The sequence below is a fragment of the Harmonia axyridis genome, chromosome 3, assembly GCF_914767665.1.
Source record: "Harmonia axyridis chromosome 3, icHarAxyr1.1, whole genome shotgun sequence".
NCBI lineage: Eukaryota > Metazoa > Arthropoda > Insecta > Coleoptera > Coccinellidae > Harmonia > Harmonia axyridis.
In genome coordinates, this window is record NC_059503.1 from 3,196,073 (window position 1) to 3,202,098 (window position 6,026).

The 6,026-nt window shown below is 36.4% G+C and overlaps 2 non-coding genes across 2 annotated transcripts; both read right to left on the reverse strand.

The window, feature by feature from the left end:
- Nucleotides 1-1,722: 1,722 nt before the first annotated feature.
- On the reverse strand, nt 1,723-1,794 carry Trnah-gug. The gene has a single exon. It is a non-coding gene; the product is annotated as a tRNA-His (tRNA).
- A 502-nt stretch (nt 1,795-2,296) lies between these two features.
- On the reverse strand, nt 2,297-2,368 carry Trnah-gug. Its single transcript has one exon. It is a non-coding gene; the product is annotated as a tRNA-His (tRNA).
- Nucleotides 2,369-6,026: the final 3,658 nt, after the last annotated feature.

Below are 6,026 nucleotides of genomic sequence, written 5' to 3' on the forward strand. Positions count from 1 at the left end.
CGAATTCGCAGGTCCAAAACGTGAAATTAGGCGGTCACCAAACGTGTCTTTCAATAATTCGATTGTGGCACGAGCTGTGTGACATGTTGCGCCGTCTTGTTGGAACCACAGCTCCTGAACATCATGGTTGTTCAATTCAGGAATGAAAAAGTTAGTAATCATGGATCTATACCGATCACCATTGACTGTAACGTTCTGGCCATCATCGTTTTTGAAGAAGTACGGACCAATGATTCCACCAGCCCATAAAGCGCACTAAACAGTCAGTTTTTCTGGATGTAACGGTGTTTCGACATACACTTGAGTATTAGCTTCACTCCAAATGCGGCAGTTTTGTTTGTTGACGTAGCCATTCAACAAGAAGTGCGCTTCATCGCTAATGGACGTAGTGCGCGATACGTATTCTGCACAGAACCATTATTTTCGAAATGAAATTGCACCATTTGCAAGCATTGTTCAGGCGTGAGTCTGTTCATGATGAATTGCCAAACCAAACTGAGAATAAATCACTCGACAGCTGTCAAATCGGTCGCCATCTTGAACAGTAATGCCAACTTAAAGTTATATACCTCGAAAAAAAACACCCATTATTAACTCGTCATTAAATCATTTCGAAAAGTTTGCTGTTGTAAAGCTCCTCCCCAACGAAGTGAGCAAACTTAGCAATTCCTGCGTACATCGCCAAAAGAAGAAAAAAAAGTAGACAACGTGACATCTTCAACGGGAACAAACAGACGATCCAATCGTTTCGAAAACGCCATTCACGAATCGTCTGTTTACTCTTTCCGCAGTTCCGTCGTGTTCAAACAATTACTCTCGCGCTAAAACCTCGTTGCAATTTCTGCTCTCGTCCTCTGAATTTATCTAATTAATCTGTCTAGTCAAGTTCGAGGTTGATAACTTATCTCTCGGAGGCCTCGCCCATTGCAAATCTAGCGCACGTTAATAAAGGCGCAATTATACAAAGTAAATTTGCCGCATTTTCGGAGTGTTTGTTCCGTAAACAATCTTCTATGTATCCGAGTCGACGTTTTAGATAAACATATTTCGGTTCGGTATCTTCCGGTGGGATGTTCCCAGGATACGGCCGGATACAGTTGAAATTTTGCCTTGGAGAATTAATTTTGTTGCTTTTCAGTTTTCACGATCATTTTATTTTGCCAAAATGTTGTTTTTGAAATTTACCACTACATGAATTTTCAAGTATTAAAAAAATATAAGTTCAATCGAAGTCAAATTCAGTAATAGGTATAATATTTTTTTTTTTGGTTTATTATCACCAGGGTTTAGATACTACTCCTTTTGATGGCTTAAGAGCCATGAAGTTTTAATACTGGTTCGCTAATAACCTGAAGTTATCATTACCAAACCATTTATGAAATCTGGTATTGGTGTTCCACAGGGTTCAGTTTCGACCCCAAAATTATTTATTAACACCGCAAGTTCTTCAGATCTCTTTCAACAAAATAGTCTTTTATGAAACACCCATTGCTTTATATGCGATTTTAATATTGACAATTGAGAGAAATTATGTTTTATTTTAGGTTGATACTCGGGTTGATATTACTCAGGGTTCAGTATAGATTCGACATTTTACTTTTACTGCTTATAATCCTTGTGCTGTTTTGAATGAGTATATGAAAAATGTGTTTTCTCCCATCAAATATTGGAAGATTAATTGTTTTTGGTGTGAACACTACAGTTCAAAAAGAATTGAGCTCTTGCCGTGACCAGGATTCGAACCTGGGTTACTACGGCCACAACGTAGGGTCCTAACCACTAGACGATCACGGCTACTGAGCTTGTTGATAATAACAAGCTCAAGATCGAATCAAAGGTATACTGAACTAGTTGTGAATTGCCAACTGGACCAACGAAGCGTAACCAGATTCTTAATGGGTGTGGTTATAATAAATTCTCTTCTTATGCGTTCTTCAATTATTGTAAGAAATTCTCCTTGTTAGAAATATGGAAAATTAAATCCTTTTTTTCAAGAAATCAATTTAAGTTATAACGATTTTGAAAAAAAATTAAAGACTTTTTGGAATTGAAAGCGATGCACATATGTTGCAGTGTGAAACTTTATCTCATTTCAATCTAATCTTAAGCAATATAATCAAATTGAATCTATTTCATTTAGGATTGAAGTTCCACAGGGTTCAGTTCAAACTCGAATTTTTTTCTCCTACTGCAATCAAGCACGATCATTTTTCTGAGATATAATGCAATGTTTCCTCTCATATAAAATTTATAAGATGATCGTAATCCTCGATATCTATAAAAATTTTTGAGCTTGTGCCGTGACCAGGATTCGAACCTGGGTTACTACGGCCACAACGTAGGGTCCTAACCACTAGACGATCACGGCTACCAAGCTCGTTGAACGATATCGAGAATTTAGAGATACTTATATTTTGTCGTAGTATTATCATTGCTGATAATAACACGTAGCTAGCTATTCATGCATGACCGCTCCAAGGTTTTAATACAGGTGCGACTCAAAAACTAATTCAACTGAATTCCTCAATTTATGGAAAAAAATGTGGGTCAAAGTTGAGAATCCACAATTTCGAATAAATAATGATGAGACACGCTGTAACGCGCTTCTCGTGTCTCGGCCTTTTCGCATTGTTGAATGTTTTAAAAGTTATGTCCACATTCGTATGATAATTCCAACGGTAAATGGAAGAGACCGTCTAGTGCTAAGTGGATGGACAACAATTTTCTTCAGTAAGAGTTTTACTTTTATACGCTGATAATTAAGTCATAAATACCTGATGACCGCTTTCGGTCCATGTCTCTGCAAAGGATTGAGTGGTTTCCATCGAATTTATAGTTGTCCGAATTAAGACCTAAAATATTTTCCATTAACGCGTCAACTGCTACTAGATAACGTTATCTAGCTATGGGGAATTAAAGATGGCGAAATGATGGCATGATTTAGCAGGATTCCGTGCATTTAGAGGTAGCGTTTCACGTCTGTAATTATTGTCGATACAAATTGGTTGTTTATTTCTTAATCGTTGGAGTTCTGGGAATTTGTTTTTTGGATCTAGATGACTGGAGTTTTCAGGTCAGGAATTGGGTTTCATCAGATTAATATTCTTCAATCTCCTTCAGAATAATGGAAAAAGGAGCTATTAGAAATTGACTTTGATTTGACGGTTTCAATGAATTTATTTACGATATATTTTTTGAATTAACTATCATCGCTTCAATGAAAATATTGAATAGCACTGACGTGGAGTAAGAACCATTTAAACGATTAATTCGCATTGAATCCGTATTTTTGCTTTTTTTTTAATGAAATTTCTAAAAAAACTTCAAATCTTTATTAAAATTATTCAATTAATCTGTTTTGTGAGGTGCCATACTTGCTACAATATCATATTATAAAGGGTTTTCCAATAAGAATTTTGATTTTAATTTTTTTTTTATGCTACCACCTTTTTACATTTGATACGAAATGAGTGCTTCAAAATTCACTACGAAAATGGTGAAAAGTCACAGTTTGCAAAACAAGCAACAAAACAAACGCAATTTTTACAATGACAAGTTTCCTGCCCGTATTATTTCTCGAAGAGGTGATCACAGATCTTGTGAATTAACATTTTTAAACTTTTTTCATTGGGGCCACGAGAGAGATGAAAAAATTACTCCAATGCAGTACAATCGATTCAAGAAGTTTAAGGTAACGGGTGTTTTTTTTTCGAGGTAAATAACTTTAAATTGGCATTACTGTTCAAGATAGCGACTGATTTGACAGCTGTCAAGTGATTTGTTCTCAGTTTGGTTTGGCAATTCATCACGAATAGACTCACGCCTGAAAAACGCTTACAAATAGTGCAATTTCATTTCGAAAATAATGGTTCTGTGCGAAATACGTATCGCGCACTACGTCCATTTTATTTTGTTTAGCGATGAATGTTGATTGGTGTAGAGCCAAGATTACTAACTTTTCCATTCCTGAATTGAACAACCATGATGTCAAGGAGCTGTGCTTCCAACAAGACGGCGCAACATGTCACACATCTCGTGCCACAATCGATTTATTGAAAGACACGTTTGGTGACCGCTTAATTTCACGTTTTGGACCTGTGAATTGGCCTCCAAGATCTTGTGATTTAACACCGCTAGACTAGTTTGTGTGGGGCTATGTAAAGTCATTGGTCTATGCGGATAAGCCACAAACCCTTGGCCATTTGGAAGACAACATTCGCCGTGTTATTGCCGATATACGGCCACAAAAGTTGGAAAAAGTCATCGAAAATTGGACGTCCAGATTGGACTACATCCGAGCCAGCCGTGGCGGTCATATGCCAGAAATCATATTCAAAATGTAATGCCACAACATTATCTTGCGGATAAATAAAATTCATGTCAATCGAATAATCCATTGTTGTTTTATTGCAATTAAAGTTCTATGGCTCCAAAAAAAAAACACCCTTCATAATAATCAGTCTATTGGAATTGAATTGGATCAGTGGGGAGATGTAGCGCTCGAATAGTTGTCCAATAAAAGCTGATTAGTGTTGAATATATTCTAATCAAACACAATTTTATGATTATTAAAACACCGAAACAAGAACACTTAGTGGAGTGAATTATGGCGAGAGAAAACATCTTGCCAACACGCAGAACACATATAAGATATAAATTCCACAGTTTTCGGCTTCTCAAGAAACTGCAGTCAACAAGGATCAAAATTCCAGTTGTCGCTTTTGTAATTTGTTCGAATATTTTCACGATAAGCACACGAGATGACTCAATCAGCTCGGACTAAAAATTCGCCTTCGTAAATATTCAAATAACCTCGATTGGAGCCCATTTCGAATGCTCACTAATGGAAGAAGTGATAAAATTAACAGCTGCGAGGAGTTCCATCATTTTTTTAACGATCGGAGTGATTTTCGAACGTTTTACTTTATGTTTCGTGACCTATACCATTATACGGGAAAACAGTTCTTCGTTATATTGGATGATATCATTCCGATATACCTCATTATGTAGTTTCCTATGCTTATTATTCAAATTGGGTGCAATCTCGATATTTGTACTTATGGCGGAGTGAAATAGATATGAGTTGCTCCAATTTGTATTTTTTTGAGGTAGAGAAGGATACACATTCGTAAAGTTGATTATTTATAAGCATTCTTGAAACTAATATAGCGCTATTATTTTTTTTATGTCCATTGTTGCGATATACCAAAAATAATTTCGAAAGATTAGTTTGATCTTGCTCAGATTCAACTGAAATTTTATATGTTGATTCATCAATTGAAGATTCCAGTCTCCAAAATATGTAAATTCTGCCTCTCTATTTGACATGCTTTATATAAATATTGCTGGTTTCCGAAATACCGGGTGTTTAATGTGCAAATATGGATTTAGATATTCGCATGATTTACCATAACTTTCTGACCTTTTGAAAAGTCTCGTTGAGTCACTCCCAATGATCCTGCCAATTCTTGTTGCGTTTGATACGAGTCTTGATTGAAAAATGCTTCCATTTTTGCATATATGAAAACCTTCTCTCCTCCACTTCCATGCTGGTCTTCGAAGTCAAAATCATCCGTTCTTGAAGCGTTGAAACCACTCTCGGCACGTTCTTTCACTAATATTGGCGTCATAGATATTTGAGAGCAGTCGATGAGCCTCATCCATAGATTTATTCATATTAAAGCGGAAAATTAAAACTTCCTGCAAATAACGAGAATTTGGCTCGTAAGCTGACATGTTTAATCGAGAATAACTTTATGATGCAGACACAAATCGACTAATATTTCGATGGCGTTATGTTCACAAATACCTAAACTTATTGTATGGCATCTACGATCCATTTATTTCGACTGCCACTTACCGCTACAGCCATCTATTGGAAAACGGCGGAAGCAGAGTTGTACACCTAAACATTGAGAACTGCGTAGTGCTTTCTTTCATTAGATTTTTCAATCTATTCGCCAAAAGTAGACATATTTGCACGTTATTCAGTCCCCATGATCCAAAACTAACTCGCGACGTACTTT